This window comes from Denticeps clupeoides, chromosome 2, assembly GCF_900700375.1.
Source record: "Denticeps clupeoides chromosome 2, fDenClu1.1, whole genome shotgun sequence".
Lineage (NCBI taxonomy): Eukaryota > Metazoa > Chordata > Actinopteri > Clupeiformes > Denticipitidae > Denticeps > Denticeps clupeoides.
The window spans coordinates 29853574-29871358 of NC_041708.1; the positions used below are offsets into that span (position 1 = coordinate 29853574).

The window sequence follows — 17785 nt, forward strand, 5'->3', positions numbered from 1 at the left end:
CCTCTCACTCGTCCCTGCATCTCTGCTGGCTCTTTGAGGGCCGATGCGAGATTTGACTTGTCTCTGCACTTGTGGTCCACGTTTAGCAGTCCCCACAGACGAGATGTTTTATGCATGCGTGCCACGTTTCGACAATGACCCTCTCTGTGCTCGGAGGAACCTCGGCGGGGCCTTATTCATTTCTGTGTCGCAACAATGAGGTCCAGTCAACGTGACGTTGCCGATGATAAAAGGCATTGTTGTCTTTCCTGCTCCACCTCCCCGAAAAAACAACAGCTGTAGCCGTGTTGCCGTGTGCCAGTGTGGTTAGGGCTTAAATCGGTTGGATTTCACTTACCCCGATGGCCACTCAATGGGTAACTTGTTAGCATGACGATACCCCAAAGTATCAGTTATAACGCAGCTACAGAATCCATGCATGAGGATTCAAAGAGAGAATTAATAAAAAAAAAAAGATGACTTCAAAGGCGTCTACTTTTCCAATGCAATGCAAAGTGAGTATGAAAGATACATTTGGAGTAAGATTAAAAACAATGGATAGCTGTTGTATTAGGACATTTATATTTGAAGAAACAATGCTTACGCTTGTCCTTCAGGTTTCCCGCCGGAGGAACCGGGTTACTTGATGTATATGCAGCACCCAGGGTGCTTTTCTGACTCACGCCGCTGGCAAGTCGTGGTGCGGAGGATATTGGGTAATAGAAGGGTGTCTCCATTATCTGTGATCAGGGTGTCACTGAGCTGACCGCGACGCAGCACACGATGGGCAAACATACCAGAACGCTTCGGCTGGGAGCATAATCTTCAGCTGCTTTTAAACATTGGTTTGCCTGCATGTGTGTGTTTGATGTGATTTCCAGGCAGCACAGCTCTCAGGTGGAATTACAGACGTTTCTTGTGGCTTCCTAAAACAGTTGGCTGGTGCAGAAAATGAAGGAGCACATCACGTCTTTGGCTTTTTTATGTCCTCCTTGAGAACCTTTGAAAGCAGGATGTGTGTGTGTGTGTGTGTGTGTGTGCTTGTTTTCAATTCAAATGATTAGTCTAAATCTTAGAAAATGACGTAGCGTGTACTTGTGTAACTGTAGCCTTACAGATTAAAGCTGGTCTAGGTGTTTTCTTACAGGCTGAAACCAGCAAAAAAGCAAAAACCAGATTATGAAACAGTAATTTCCTGAACTGAAATCTGATTGGTGGAGCCACACTCTGCAACATTAGCTTTTATGCGACGAGTCAAAAGTCTGGACACACCCACAGAGGCTACATGAAAGAATCTAATGCAGGAAATGTGTTTTTCTCTTCACCTTCATGACTGCTTTACACACTGTTGTCATAATCATAAACAGATCAGAACAGATGACCGTGAATAAATCAGATGATCTTCAACACAATTGAAGGAAAAGCAGCAGCAAGGACCTCTTCGTCCCATAGAAGCCGATCACATATGAGCGTTTACATTTCGAGTCTTGTTCAGCTTTATAAAACATGTCTGAAAAAGAAAGACTCATATATGCTCACTCACGTGTGAGTGGTAGAGAATGCTGCTTCTGCTTTAATGTTGCCAGGCATAATAATGAGTTTAGTTATTTAGTGGATGAACAGTTTTATTGATTAGATTGTGTGCAAAAAAAAATGTTCAGAAATGAGTAGGTTTAACTGTGAGAATTTTGCGATGCGCAGGTAAACCACTCTGGTAAACCACTGTTTTAGCCTTGCTTTAACCATGTTCACCTCAACAAAGGTGAGGCAGCACAGACTCCCAACTCCAGACTCCCTTCCTGTGTGTGAGTCCATGCCACACTTTCATTTACAGCATTTATCAGACGCCCTTATCCAGAGGGACTTGCAATCGGTAGTGACAGGGACAGTCCCCCTGGAGACACTCAGGGTTAAGTGTCTCGCTCGTGGGACACAATGGTAGTAAGTGGGGTTTGAACCAGGGACTTTGTGGTCTTCTGGTTGGTAAGTCAGTGCCTTACCCAGTGGACAACTAACACCCCCTGTTTCACTGGCTTTGCTTTTCTTATTTCTCTGCATAAACTGGATTTGATGTGATGCATTCTCCCTTTCTCATGATCTTATCTTACCTTGCATGTCAGTTTCCAGTGCATGGCATTAGCACTTATTGCCCATTATTGCTAATTACTTACATTGCTACTTAAGCTACTGCTCATTGAGCTAATAAACAATATTACCAATACCTTACCTTACTGCTCTTTCTTTTATGGCTCTTTCTTCTCTCTTAAACATTGTAAAAACTGTAACTCATTTGCACACCTTCACCCTACCAGTTACACATATTTTATGTCAAAGACGTAAAAGTGTAATACTTGGTTATGTTTGCAATATTTGCATATTGGTTCACTGTTTACTTGCAACATTTGCAATAATGCAGAAAGCATTTCACTGCACATCATACCGTGTATGACTGTGTATGTGACAAATAAAATTTGAATTTGAATTTGAATAAGTATAAGACAGCATTATGCCTTGATGATGACTTTTCTGTTCACGCAGACAAAAAAGCAAAATGATTGTGGTGATCACTGTTCTTGGCAGGGGATCTGGGGGATAAACTTCAATCATCATCACTCAATCATCTACACAAATGTCATGTAACAGTCCACATACTGAACTGAGTTTGTTGTCTGATTGTTGACATTCAGCCTTTTCCCATCCTACTTCTTACCCTATTTTATACTGAGGGAGAGGTCATCCACCCTTACGGATAGGTCCCTTATCTATATATTCAACTGCAAGAGTCCCAGCAACCCTTGGATGCCAAGCAAGAACATACCCTGCTCTGTCATCTAGCCTATCCTGCATGTCCGGGTGTTGGGAACCTGCAGCATACAGTTCAGAGGCCTCACGTAACCCCACATCAAAGAGCAGAGAATTTCTCCAGTGCTGACCAGCAAACAACTCTCAAACTTTCTTCGAAACACTATAGATGGGTCGAGACTATTTTCATCCAGTGATTACAGGGTGCGGAACACAAAATGTCGAGCCGAGCCAACTGTTTAGGTCGCAGAATACCTGGCCCGGTGTGAGAACCCTTCTGCGATTTTTCCGTTAAACAGGCAGAGGCCACGCTCTCTTCCTGTCCGCATTCTTTAGCTTCTGGTGAGAAGCGGGTGAGAGTTTCTTGTAGCCATGCCAGGACGTCACTCAGTGCAAGGGTTGAAGAAACAGTTTAAGGCTCCTTGACTAACAGCTTCCTCTGTCAAACGTGTCAGGAGCCATAACTGTCTATCTGTTACTTTCTCTCTCTCTCCGTCTCATTTTCTCCAGTGTGTGTGTGTGTGTGTGTGTGTGTGTGTGTGTGTGTGTCTGTTTTTTTAATACCTTCTCTTTGATGCTGGGAGCGGATCCAGCTCTGTTGGGGTGGGGTGGGGGAGACACAGGTGAGTGATCTTCAGCCTAAAGCAGCTGTTGCAGTCTACAGTAGCAGAGTTTGACCCAAGCAAGACCGGACCCACGCTGACGGGAGGTGGGGTCTTCGGGGGGTTCATCCCAGGTAGTGCAGGTACTGTAGTCTCAAAGGGCTGGCTGAATGCAATCCAACTGGGCCCTCACTGTCATCAGTATTACATGTAATGTGAAAACACAAGCTAACACATTCATAAAAAATGAGCCACAAAGTGAAAGAACGTCTATTTGGGCCAGATTTGCATGTGTGAGAAATATATAATCCAGTTTGATTTCAACTAGTGTACATTTCTCACTATATTGAAAGTTAAGTTGACTTGGTTGTAGTTTTAGTTTACTTTCGTGTTATTTTTTTTTTATTATTATTGCAGACATAATTGTGCTGAGCAGAAAACTGCTTGGTTGCCATGGATGCTGTTGGATGATGTAATGGTTTACCTAATGCACTCGCTGGCTGCATCGTTTATTTATTTTATCCAAAAGGGGTGAAATTACATCTTTTTACCTGCATGCAAAGGTAGATTAGCGAACATGCTTGGCACCCTTGATCTCAATGGTTTTAAAAGATCTCGAGGTAGGCAGGCATGACTGTGAATACACACACACACACACAAACACAGTGTGCACCACTGATTAAGCAGTGGATGCCTGAACCCTGGCTTCCATTGTGATGTACAGACGGCTTTTCAGGGACTTTTGAATGTGGCGCTAATTTGGCAACGCCAGCGCTTTTAATGGTGTAGCAGATGCTGCATAATTATTTACGGAAAGAGCGAGGGAGAGCGGTGGCTGAGGGATTGTCAGAATAGAGGAAGGGAACCTTTCAATAACCAAGTACTTACTGGGAGACCAGCAGAAGCTGGGGAGGGGTCAGGGGAGGGCAAGGAGAGTTTTTCATTTTATGCTGCATTGAGGTCCATATTTCTCCTTCCCTCGTCCTCCCCCTTTTTCTTCATCTGTCTGGGAAAAAGAGACAGTTAGGGATGAGCTAATTAGTTACTTAAGGCCAAGGCGCAATAAATGATGTAAGTTTTTGGGGTCTAATTTCCAAATGAAAATCTTTAATTACCACGCATAAAAAAAGGAATCATTGCAGAATCAATCATTCTGATATCTAAGTGCATATATCTATTTATGCATAGTTAGCTGCTGGATTCTAGACCACTTATGCATTTATTAAAGTCCCTAATCTATTGTTGTAGTTCGGCTTAATGCATCGGAAATGTCAGGCAGTGCAAAATTGCTTACTAAATCGTTAATATAATTAGAGTATAAGAAGACGTATGGAAAAAGTGGAGGAAGTATGAATATACAGAAACAAACACAAACCCCAAGCCTAACCCTTCCCCCTTAAAAAAGTGCATACCCAAACTCCATTGCTGTCTGCAGCAATTACATTACAGAAATTGATGAGGGTAAAGGAGCGCCAGTGTTTAATTAACTTGGCCAAATGAAAATGCATCTCTGTATATTTACCTTTGATCCCCCATCTCTGGCAGTGAAAACACTAATGGTAAATCAAGTGAATTTACAGTTTTTCTCCTTTTATTCCCCTGGGTCTGAATGCTACTGGGCGGATTGCATCTACCTCTTTTATGCATGAACCTTGAAGCTTTCCTCAGGCAAAGAATTGGCGACGGCCTCTGAGTCAGATGAAAAACCTTTAATTATTTGCTCTAAAAGAACCTTTTGGATAGCCACGGGGTTCCGCTACTATTTGCTGGGAACAAAAATGAATGCAGCACGCCCATTCTGGCCATGCAGGAGGTATTAAAGCCCCCCGTTCCCTGCTCCTCTTTTATCAGACTTGATATCAACCGTCCTGTAAGTATTTCGGGATCAATCAGGCATTCCAAAGCGCTGCTGTCAGAGCCTGTTGGAGAGGCCACGGATATCACAGGAGCTGGATCCTCTTTCTACCCGACAGCCGTAGCTGCAGGCCAACTGATCGGGCGGGGAATTTCTGGGCTTCTGAAAGGGTGTGTTCAAAACCAAAGGCGAACTCTGTGTAGCGCTACGTAACGTCAGGCCAGCGAGGCTAGGGCACCGGGAAGAAAGAAAAAACATCCGCCTGTCACATACAGTTTGCAGGTGGTTCCCTGATAACAGCGGTCGCACACACTAGTGTTTGCACACCTTATCAGACGGCTGCAGTTATCCAACTCGCAGAGGTCGGCTCCAGCTTTTGTGCCCTTTTGTGTAGGTGGGACATATAGCTGTACGCTTTGCGGGTTTCCCCACCTACCGTACGACTAAAGGACCTTTGGAGTGGCACAGAGTCGCACCAACAGGGAATACAAAGTCAAAGTCAACAAGGCCATAAACGCCAACCACGACCAAGCCGCTGCTTTAAAATGCTCCCTGCACATCTTTAACCTGTACAGTGTATCATTTGAGGTGGTGATGGATATCGGTAATAAACACTTATTAGACCTATGTGTTGCCATCTCTGGGATGAATACCATTATTTTTATTTCTATTTGTATTTTTTTTTTTTAGGGAAATTAGAGGATGCAGCGTTTGCTTGTAAAATGCACCTCCCTACATTATGGGCTGCGAGAGCTTGTATTGATAGTAGGTTAATGGCAGTCCTCTGCCCTGAATGTAAATACGGTCTAGGGTGATATTTATTCAGCTTTCACGTGGAGAGGCCTGTGTGTGTGATAGGAAGCTAGGAGTGAAAGGCCAAGGAGTGGAGGCAAAGGTCTGAAGAGAGTCCGAAAGAGAGACGGATAAGGGACAGGGAATATGGCACAGAGTTCAGGGTGGAAGCGTCTTCCATCACTCCTCCTCCGTTGTGACCACATAGGACGTCACTACAGGAAGACACCCTAAAGGTACCGGGGCATCTGAAAAAGTAGAATTAAGGTTTTTTATATATTCATATTAAATATTGAATACTCAGTTGTGACAGTTGTGATGCATTTTAGTTTGATATTTTCTTTACACAATACAATTAATATTATATGAACGTATATTGTCTCTTTGTTATTATACTTCAATCTGTTAACCCATTGCAGCTCATCATATTCATATATAAAATAAATGCAATTGTGATTGCATTCTATCATTCATCTATCATGTGCTCACATTGGCAAGTGTGCATTATAGTCCAGCTAGCTTTTATTAGATATTCTTTAGTTTGTACTTTTTTTTTTAACCATTAGGACGTCACCTCATCTCAATAAAATATACATAATTCACATTGATGTTTTTTGACTATGAGTGATCTACATGTGGGGTAGACTTTTTAGAATAATAATAATTATGGAGCAAGCGGCAGATATTACGGTCAATTCTGATTATTCCGTGACCGTTTCTGACACTTCCACCAGCAGCTTGCAACACCAGCTCACCTCTCTGACCCTTGTGGTTTTGGGTCCAACGGCAACATGAATAACGGTGTAAGATCCGACGGCGCTCCATCCCCGCCTCTAGTGCCGTCACAGCCGGGGCCGGCGTGTCACTCTGCTACATTTCCAGTCACACCGACTGCCAGCCCCTCTGTTCACGTTAAAGAAGCTGTTAAATTGTTTTGGTTAATTGAAACCGGGAGGCTCTTGTTATGCAAGGATCTGTGCGCCTCTCTTGACATGTGCGATGGAGAGGTAGGCTTGGGCTGGGTGGTGAGGTGGGGGTTGCAGCTCAATCAGGGGACCTCGGCCCAGGCTGCGCTGCTCTCCTATCTTTCAATCACAGCTCTTCTCTGCCGCAATCACCGAGGCATTGTTCACGTCATGTTGTGGAAAAGGCCTTTGACAGAACGCAGTGATGAATCACCTCAGAGCAGGGGGGGCCCTCAGATCTCCCTCTCTCTCACACACACATACACACACCACACACACACACACACACACACAACATTCAATTCATTTCTTCTGCTCTTTCATGTCTTACATGCTTTTCATTGGTAACAGTGCTTTAAAAGTTATTCACTCCGCTGCTCCTTTCCCCCGTCCCCCACCTCCCCTCCCCGTTCTTTTCTTTCTCCCTGAGATTCAGGCTGAGCAAATACGGAGCCTGGGCAGCTGATAAAGGAAGTGCTTTTACCTGCTACAAGGTGCTGATGGCAGGGAGCTCCCTGTTATGCTGGGAAGCTTAGAAAAACAACAGTCAAATGGGTTTTAGCTTGAGTGGCAAAGCTGCTTTCTAATTGTCTCGTCCCAGAATTACTTAATAAAAAGACCTTTCAATTCTTTGAAATGAAAGAAATCAGCATTATTGTTATTTATTCGTATAGTTTTTTTCCTTCTTTGGTAGGTCTTCATGAAGTCGAAGGCGGGAGACATATAAAAGGCGCAGGCTGAGCGTGTGTGTACATGATCAGAGGTCTAAGGTGAGAGTGCTTTAAAAGGCTCGACACATCACAGGGGAAACTCAGTAAAAGGGGAAGCAGACTCACTGCGGACACTCCTACAGTCTGGCAAAATGAGCAAGATTTAAAGCCTCTTTGATTTCACACACACTTCCATTCACACACACACACACACACACACGTACATACGTAGAGAGACAGATCCTGCAGATCGCGTGGACGAACAAAGCCTGTCCTACATGGCTGGGAATGATGTTCTGTGTTATTAACATTAATCTTTGTTGTAAGAGTGTGCTTTGTTTTCCTCTATTTTGACATGCAGTAAATTTGCCGTAAATCTCCCCCTCCTCCCCCCTCAACTCAACTTCCCTCTGTAGACACAGTACATACTAATATTACACAGGCAGGGTCAGGATGTAATGCAATACCTGTAACAGTGATGCACGGCCCAGAAATACAACAGAAAAATAAAAAAAATGACTAGAAACAGAGTGCAACTGCTAAATAGCGTGAATGTAAAAATACGAGCAGCCGGTGGGGCACGTTTTACAAGGCCCCTGCGCCGGCGTCCGCGTGCTGATGTCAGGAGCCGCGAGTGGCCGCGGCGAGGCATGGCATGGCATGGCATGGTGGCGCGGCTGCAGGCTGCACTGCAGCACAGCCAGTGATTTGTGGGTTGAGCCAGACTTCTCCTGCCGGCTGTGCAGCCTCAGACACGCCCACTTCCCCCGAGCCACAGACAAAACAAAACGCCCTTGAGTGACACCGCCCAAATCCGGCCCGCCCCGCGCCGCCTCCATCCAGCCGCCCGTGTCGCTAATTACCCAAACTATCCAAACTAATTTCACCCCGCCGTGGGTTCCGAGCCAAAGCGAAACGTTCTACGTGCGTCCTTCTCCCTGTCACCGTGGAAGACTTTATTAAGCGCAGCCTCCACTACGCTGCCGAGCTGCCAAAAGCCTTGCAGGGAAATCGCTCCAAACATCTGAGCAATTATGCACTTTAGTCTTTGGCCATAAAACCCAAAACCATTGTGCAAGGTGAATTCTGCTCGGAGTGATTAATGGCGTTTGGAGCGAGCAGAACCTCAGCAAGAACTAGTAAAAGCATGTGCATTATGCACAAACATGATCCCCCGTCCACTGCAGGGGATTTGTTAACTGGAACGCTATGTTTCCACTGTGCATTGTGATTGGATATGGATTTATCGCTCATGCTTCAAAAGATTTCTCGAGGGAAAGAGACTTTGTTTGCGGAAGCTTAATAAAATTGATTCCACGATTAAGAGAGCAAATGGTACATTTCGGTCATTCGGGCGAAATCGATTCGAGCGATTCTTTGAATGTATTTTTTGTGTGTGTGTGTGTGTGTGTGTGTGTGTGTGTGTGTTGAAGCGTTGGTGCAAACGAAGGGAGAGAAACGATCTGCTCGGGATATGGAGCCGGACCCGCCCCGGCCTGTGCCGGTTGAAGGGCCTGCCACCTGGGCAAACACCGCGGCGCAGTCATCAGTCAACGGTTCGCCGAGCCGGAGAAGAGGGAGGAAAAAAAAAAAATGCAGCCGCTTTTGTCAGCGCCGGCGCACAAAAGGACAACACGTGAATTAATTTAACGCTTTGCATTCAACCTCCGCCAAGGCTTAAGGTCTCATTTGAGCCTGTCGCGTCGTGAGGTCTTCAACTTCAGCCCAGCGGTCATTTGAGAAGTGCAAGAAAATGGCCCTCAGAGGAGCTTCGGCCGTTTGAAAAAGGGGCCCGGGTCCTGCTTGTTCGGACCGGAAAGGGAGAACTGTTTCTTTCCCTGTCCACAGTTGAACCGATGGTTGTGTACTTAATTGGGAAAGGAACCCACCATCATTGTCGCAAGGGCTACTGAACAAGGGTCTGTCGAGGAAGTGAATCAATCCTCTTCTAGACCGTTGAATTCGCGCGAATACAGAAAACCCGAAATACACACTGATTATGCTGACATGTTGACCAAATGCACATTTTTCTGATTATAAATGAATATAATGTCAAACCACCTGTAATTTACATAGATGAACATCTCACAACGCTTGATGCAGGGCCCTCCAGGTCCCTCGTGCCCGAGGTTCCCAAGGTGCCTCGAAACGGCCCCGTGTACCCACGACGATGCCAAGAATCGCGCCTCCGAGACGAGATGTTTTTCCTTACCCCCGGCAAACATCAAACGAGGCATATGAGATTAAGCGGCCTGCTCAGAAACGATGACATGTTTGTGTTCTTAGCGCTCCGTCTTTGTGACGCATACTCCAGAGCTCAAGAGAACACTCTTGCAGCTCAGGCGCAGGCTGAGCGATTAAGGTGCAGATTCCATTAGAAACGCTCACAGACATGTACACTCAAGTGCTAAAATAACAAGCGCCTGAGTAATTCTACAGTAGTACTAACACCCCTCAGCTATGCACCCATGTCCGTACCTTCGGTAATCTTCTGCTTCGGCTGAACTGCGGAAACTGTTTCATTTTTGTGTGTGAGGGGGCGAAGTTTTAAAAAAAAGTAAGCCATACAATGAAAGCAGGGCATGAGGATGGCCTCAGAACGATTTCCATGGCAACGTGCATTGCCTGCAATCACGGCGCAGCCTTCATTGTGAGCCGCTCGTATGCCAGACGGACGCGGGACCTTGAGGCAGCCCGCAGAGAAGCACTGTGTCGAGGCCGTCGCCTTTTCAGGTCCTGATTGCACGTCACAACGCTAAGACTGCAGCGGCTACAAAAGGAACTCATTTTAAACCCTTTAAGCTGCACAATAATCCATCCCAGAGTGCAATGTGACATGAATATGCGGGCACAAAGCGGGCATGCTCATTCATTCATTGTCCCGTGTTGGCCTCATTTATTGTCAATGTTATGTTATCCCCAATCCCAGGGAGAGGCATCCTCTTATTAGGATTCAGCCTTTATCATCACTTTTCAGCAATTGGATAAATAGCTTTGTGCTGTGCACTAAACCAGTAATTAAGCCATATTGTGCTTCATAGCAGGTCATCTCTACAGGACATGCCAACAGACACAAATGCCATATATTCCAAGAAGAGGTTTGTAATGCCTCGTCTTCTTCTGGAAAGGTTAGAGGTTAGGAGATTAACCCAGCGCACCCCAGTCACCTGCTAATGCTGTCAGCCAGGGTTGAACTGGGCTCCCCTGTATGAATGGGTGGCTTATGGCAGCTGGTGAACACTCAAGGTGGAATCCTGCGGGGATAAGTGAGATGCAGTCCGTAAACCAGCTAATCAAAACAGTCTTGAGAGGATAAAATGATCTCAGGAACTCACACATACCCTAGAACCCTGGTTATCACAAACTCCTGTAGGGTTTTTCTGAGTGTGTGTGTGTGTGAGAGAGAGAGAGAGAGAGAGAGAGCAACAGAGAGAGAGAGAGAGAGATCACTGACGCGGGGCAACTTCACTCTGAGGGATTAGGCTGGAAGATGGAGTGATAATGAAATCAAGCGCCAAGTGGCTCTCGCCGGATCTGACACAAAAGACGAATGAATTACTTCTGCTTTTCAGGAATCTCCTGTTTATCAATGGTGAGAACGTTGGGTGAGAAGAACCCACATCCCTAATCCAAGGGAAGATTTGAATTCCATCACAGCATCTAACTTCCCCCCTCACAGCGATAACTAGTAACACACTGCGGCTGGCAAATATGATTTACAGTACTGTACAACCATTCTAATGAAATAATTACCGATGCTGTTGTCTGAAACAATGTGCATGTAACAGGCAGGTCCTGGCCAATTCATTTACACAGACACACTAATCCCTGCTGCCTGGAGATGTGCACAGCCCTGATTCCAAAAAAGCTTCCACATCACACCGATGCCGTGACATTCACACATGCGTCAGAGGCTTCATTTGTTATGCATTTTTATTGCCAGTACATCGCAGGCAATAAGCGGCCTTGTGTGATTGTTGTCGCTCTCCAGGTAACTGGAACTGCTTCCGTCTCCACTTCCACCTCCGCTGAAGAATCTCCACTTGCAAGATCCTTTATGTGACTTCTCGAATTCTAAGTAAACGTGTTTGGGGGAAAACAATGATTAGGAATGCATCCTAGCGGCTGTCTAGTCATATGTTTTTTACCCTGCTGAAATGTGCCAGTATAATTAATGCAAAGCAGTGGCCCTGATGACCCACTGTCCCATTGGACGGAAGTCGATATCCAGCCAGTGAAGGTCTTGGTAGTGACACGATGAGCGGGATGAGGGGAAAACCAGGGGGTAGAACCGTGAGCCTATAAAATATTAAAAGCAACCAAGTCAGACCAGTAAGAAGAGTCCTAATGAGTCTGGAGTGTAACATGTACAGTACGTGAGTATCTAATTGAAAACACATTCCTGACAATCCTTGGAGGCCATGAAACCATGCACAGATTTAGGTGAAGACAAAGCTCGTTTTTTTGTTTAGGAGAATGTCACGGGGCCTTTGTTATGTCATTTAACTCCTTCTAAATCCCCGTTTTCAGGCTGAGACAGAAAAGATTGACATGTGAAGTGGCGAGTCGTTTGTAAATCCTCCAGAAACGAACACATACCTTAAACACTGAGGGCTTTAGGGAGAAATGTGGGTCAAAAGGTAATTGCTTGGTTGGGCAGCCCAGCTTACGCTCAGATATTTCGCTGCTGGAGACCTGCCTGCACATGCTCAGTTTGAGTCTTGGTCATGTGCTGTCGTGGTGGAGTCGTAAGCAGCACGCCACCCCTATGCATGAGGACACAAATGGAAGAATTGCTGCTGAAGCTGAGTAACAGCTCTATCAAGTTTCTTATTTACCACCATTGCCAATGATGGAAAGACCTGAGACCTACCATCTGAGGGTGAATGTCACACCAGTCATTTAGGGATCAGATACCTAAGACCTGACCTGTCAATAGGGAAGTTTGTTCAATTAATGACCTATCCAGTACCCATCAGGCCAAAGAACTAGTAATAATGTACCAAGTCGTTTGTTGTATTCCTACCATCGACTTGCAATCAGTAGTTACAGGGACAGTCCCCCCCTTGAGCAACTCAGGGTTAAGTGTCTTACTCATGGACACAGTGGTAGTAAATGGGGTTTAAACCTGTGACTTTGTGGTCTTCTGGTTCATATGTAAGTTTGCTACCCACTAAGCTACCCACATTGGTAAATTTGCTACCACAGTAATGGCAGGAGTGGGAATTTAAGTTGGCAACTCACCCAGGGCGAGGCACCAGCCCACCACAAGGCACAGGAACACTATTCACTCACACACTCATGCCAATGGCCGATATGGACTACCTGGAGGAGAGCCAACGCGTTGAACATAGGGTATTGAATACGTTGAACATAGGGTGGTAGTAGCCTAGTGGGTAACACACTCGCCTATGAACCAGAAGACCTGGGTTCGAATCCCGCTTACTACCATTGTGACCCTGAGCCCTAAGTTGCTCCAGGGGGGGACTGTCCCTGTAACTACTGATTGTAAGTCGCTCTGGAAAAGGGCGTCTGATAAATGCTGTAAATGTAAATGAAAAACAGATTAAATTGTCAATTGGTGACCTAGCGGTTAAGGAAGCGGCCCAGTAATCAAGGTGCCACTGAGTAAAGCACCGTCCCCACACACTGCTCCCCGAGCACCTGTCATGGCTGCCCACTGCCCACTAAGGCTGATGGGTTAAATTAAATTACATTTTTAAAAATGTAAAAAATCCCAAGCAGATGGAACCTTTTCTGGAACCCCACATCCCACAAAAAACAAGACCTGTGAGATCCGAGTGGTGCTGCATGAAATTAATGTTTAATCTCAGACTGACACTCTGCGTGGCATGCGTTTTGGGTTTCTGATGGATATCTACCTGTAACAGTTTAGCCAGGTAAGATATTGTTCTTGGGGCAACACTGTTGCATAGGTCTCTTGGGATCACCTCTTTTTTAAATGATTGGTGTGTAGGTGTGTACAGGACCATGGACCACTTCACATCCGCTGGAATGCATTCATGTAAATGATTAAGCTGTTTTGGTGCCTGCTTGAAAGCATCCATCTGTATGCTGGAGAGGAGAAACAACCCAACTAGGTCATTGATGAAGCCATTCACATGCAGATGAGAAATAGTTTGAGCCAATAAGGTCTGTAATTAAGCCTGTACAGTAATTACACAGATGAAAAATGCACATTTGCACCAGCATGTCATAAATGTTAGCTGATAAAGGGAGGTAAAAGTAAGTAAGTGTCAAATATTTAACCATCTACAGTTGAACATCATTTCTTCCACAAACAGAATACCATCATTTGTTGTTTTTGATTTTATTACTGTAGGTTATTGTAAGAGCAATAATATTCTAAGCATGTTCTTTAATAAACAATTCAATAATAATTCAGCTCATCATGTATTACCATTATCTCTGGAATATGCAATATTATAAACTGCAATATCTCCATAATAATATAAACTGCAATATCTCCATATTGGAATGAAAATGTATGGAATGAAAATTCCATTGTTCTTGTGTCCATCTCCCAACACGTTCCAATAGTAACTCCCAGAGTCCTGTGACAGTCTCCAGCAGCCACAACCCTTTAAGAATAGGTGTCAATGGATAGTGAGCCAGTGGGTCATTTTAGCTTGTATAATAACATTTTTAATGTTTTTTTTAGATCAAACTGTAATTATAATTACTCTTAATTATTTTGTACATTCAGCAGCAGTGGGTGACAGTGGCTATAATTTTACAAGAGAGGACAAGCATAGATCTTTACCTTGAACATTTGACCTTATCTATGTTAATAAAAAGGAGGATATTGTCAGATGCAGTTTAACATGCCATTTATTTGGTTACTTTAGTTATCTAAATAAGTCAAACAAATGCTGTAAATGTCAGACACTCCATATCAAACAGATTCACAGCATAATTGCACCTCTATGTTCATTCTAACCAGCAGCTAATGCCCCAATAGCAGTTTGTTATTTTGTTATTAATTTCATTTCAGAGCATTAATTTAATTATTTATTTCAGTACAGTTGTATTTGATAATAAGTACACATTTGACAATAAGTACAAAAGCAACCAAAGAAGAAAGAAATCAGTATTCTGGGTGCACTTAATGAAAGGGGCAGAGTTATAAGTGATATGTGGAGAGGCAGAATGACTCTGAAAAAGTAAACATGCATTTGAAAGAGATAGACCCACCATGACATTTTCCCCAGGTAGTTGTGGGACTGATGCACAGGTAGAGGAACACTCACAATTAAGGGACTAGGAACTGTTCATAAAAGGATTGTTCAGTTCAGGGGCCTAACCTAAATAATCATTAAAAAAAAGAGGGTTCATTCCGTTCACATGCTTTCTCAAAAAACTGAAAATAAAAACATTTTCATTGGCATAAATTTGTTCATGTTCCATTGTTTATTAATTTAGTATTTACAGTCTGCAGGGAGCTTTATTTTTGAAAAATTGACCAGGTCAACTCCCTAACCATCCCCATCTGAGCCACTTTATCACACTTCATTGTTTTACATATGCATTATACCAAGATTTACTAAGAATAATTAATCTCAATTAATTCATTTAATTGACTGACAGCCCTAGTTAATGATATACACACTTAGTCCATATCTTTGTTACAACGTGAACACAGAGTAATAAAGAGGAGCTGTCTGTGGTAATTAATGTATCACCAAAATTATACTGAGGGTCCATTGAGTATTGCACACTTTATAAACACCTTTAACAACCCTTGAAACGCTGACAGACACAGATCATCCCTGTGTTCCTTACTGACATGTTAAACTGTGAGGATAATCATCTTATTCAGAGAAAACCACCAAATCTTATTTCCTTTGTGCCGCTTTAGGTTCTTGTCTTTGGTAGATCTGTGTCAAAGAGATGCTTTCGATTGGACCTGACAGCCCAGTGGCGTTTCAAGTCATACAACAGCGCGGCAAAGTGCTCTGAGGCTCGCGTCATGTTTTATTCAGCCCAGCCCTCCCAGCCCATGAGGTTAGACTAGAACCGGAGAAGCTGGCTTAAGGTGCAGCTATATGAGGTAAAGTAAGAGATGACATGGTACACGATGCTTCATCATACAATATGACCCCAAACAGTGATTTTTTTCCCTTCCCCACATGATAATAATGATAATATAACAACGAACATCATGGCTAATTATAATAATAATGGCTTTGCCATGAAATGCCATGCTATCAGACATCCCTGGGAGCAGATAATCGTAATAAATACAGTTTTGTAATGTCTACTTTGGAGAAAAGAGCAGCGTTAGGCCACACACAACTGCAGTAGTTACAGGGTTGGTCTGGAGCTGAAATGATTGCTTTTGTTCTGCGGGACGTGTGCGATGTGAAATTAAAAAACGTTAAAGAAGAGGCGACAGGGCTCTCAGCCCTCTGATTATAAGGCCAAAGCCTCTGCATTGGCGCGGCATCTCCAGACAGAATCCTTTTCATTTTCGCAGATTCTGACAGTTGAATGAAGGTTAATGAAATAAGACACCATTTAAAATGACTAAGTCACTGAATAATTGAATTCCTTTATTTAACCAAGGTAGCCTCTCTCCAAGGAGAGCGAGTGCTGCTATTTAAAACCGGAGCGAGTGAACCGAAGGAGATGTGAACCGTGGAAAAAGATGTAACTCCACTGTCTTTTAATAGCCTGGCCTGTGGCTACCCCCACCTCAACCTGCAGTCTCACACACACACATACACACACCAATAAACAACTGGACAGGGACAAAAAAAAAAAAAGACGAGCCTCAGGATAAATGTTCGTCCTGTGTTTCTCATTCTTCTTTATATAGATGCTGTTCATCCGAAAACAATCTTGCTTCAGACGAAGATTAGGTTATTTTAGGTCATTAAAAGGTCACATAGGTACTGAAAGGTAAAGTTCTGCTTTTTTTTTTTTTTTTTACACGAAAACATGTCAAGTAATCAAGAAGACAGAAAAATCTAATGCCAAGTGCCAGTGGTAAGACAACGGGGAACGAGAACCATGTTCTTCAATCTAGAATTGGTCAGATGAGAAATCACTATAGCAACCAGCACCTCTGTCTCCGTGCGGAAATACAGAAAAAAAAAAAAAGGCCACCGGAAACTTCAATAACGAGATGGTGCTCCGCTGAGGCAATGGGAAGGCGTCTAATGAAAAGGTCATCATACACCACCCGTAATCTTCCAATGTTCCGTCGGAGCAGGTGCCTTTCAGGTCTGCGCCAATGTGCATCTAAATCAGGATCAGTTACATCAAGATATGGCAGAGTTTTGACTAATGTGCTAATGTGCAGTTCCACTGTGAGTTATAAATTCTGATGAACTCATTAATATAGCAAAAAAAGAAGGCTCACTGTGTTCCTTCCACCCTGACAAGAGAACTGAAGGGTTTCTCACAAAGTAACGGCAGCACTACAATTTATTATACATATTGTGTATTAATGTTTTTAGGGCTGTCAATTGATTTATAAAAAGAGAGTAATGTGAGTACAGCTTGCATATTACTATGAAAGGGACAAGTGTGGGAAAGTCCCTGTAGATCCCTCTGAACATAAATAAAAACGGAAATAAAAAGCTGTGCAGATTGATTTGGTTTTCACAGTATTTCATTCAGGCAATTTCTGTTTTTTTTTTTTCCACCTAATGCCCAATGAGCCCCAAAAAAAGCGGTAAATCGCAGGTCACACAGTCCTGTCTGCATTTAAAATATTTAAAAAAGAAATATCCACCTGTAACAGGCATACACACTGCATCTGAATTGACCCTAAAATTCTTCCATTGCCCACTTGTGAAACTAATAAAGGTTTATCTTATCTTATCTTATCTTATCTTATTTCAGGGGTTCATTTTGACAGCCCCAGTGTTTTTCATCTTAAGACTGTTATCATCTGGCATCATTTATGTGTTTGTGTGTGTGTGCCTTGAAAAGTGAAAGGTTTTACTGAGATACAATCATAATGTTGAAATAGTGTCATGTTTGACTTTTCTCTGATTTTCAGTTATTGAGAAATTATTTAGAAATATAAGGAAACTTTTTCTAAAGACATTT

The 17785-nt window shown here is 43.6% G+C and overlaps 1 protein-coding gene across 1 annotated transcript in view; it reads left to right on the top strand.

Moving 5' to 3' along the window:
• Positions 1–318: 318 nt before the first annotated feature.
• Positions 319–17785, top strand: part of rnf32 (ring finger protein 32) — a 48215-nt gene continuing 30748 nt past the window's right edge. Inside the window, exons 1-2 of the mRNA XM_028961097.1 lie at positions 319–494; positions 7690–7765. The gene's annotated coding sequence lies outside the window, so the exon portion shown is untranslated. The remainder of the gene's footprint in view (positions 495–7689; positions 7766–17785) is intronic.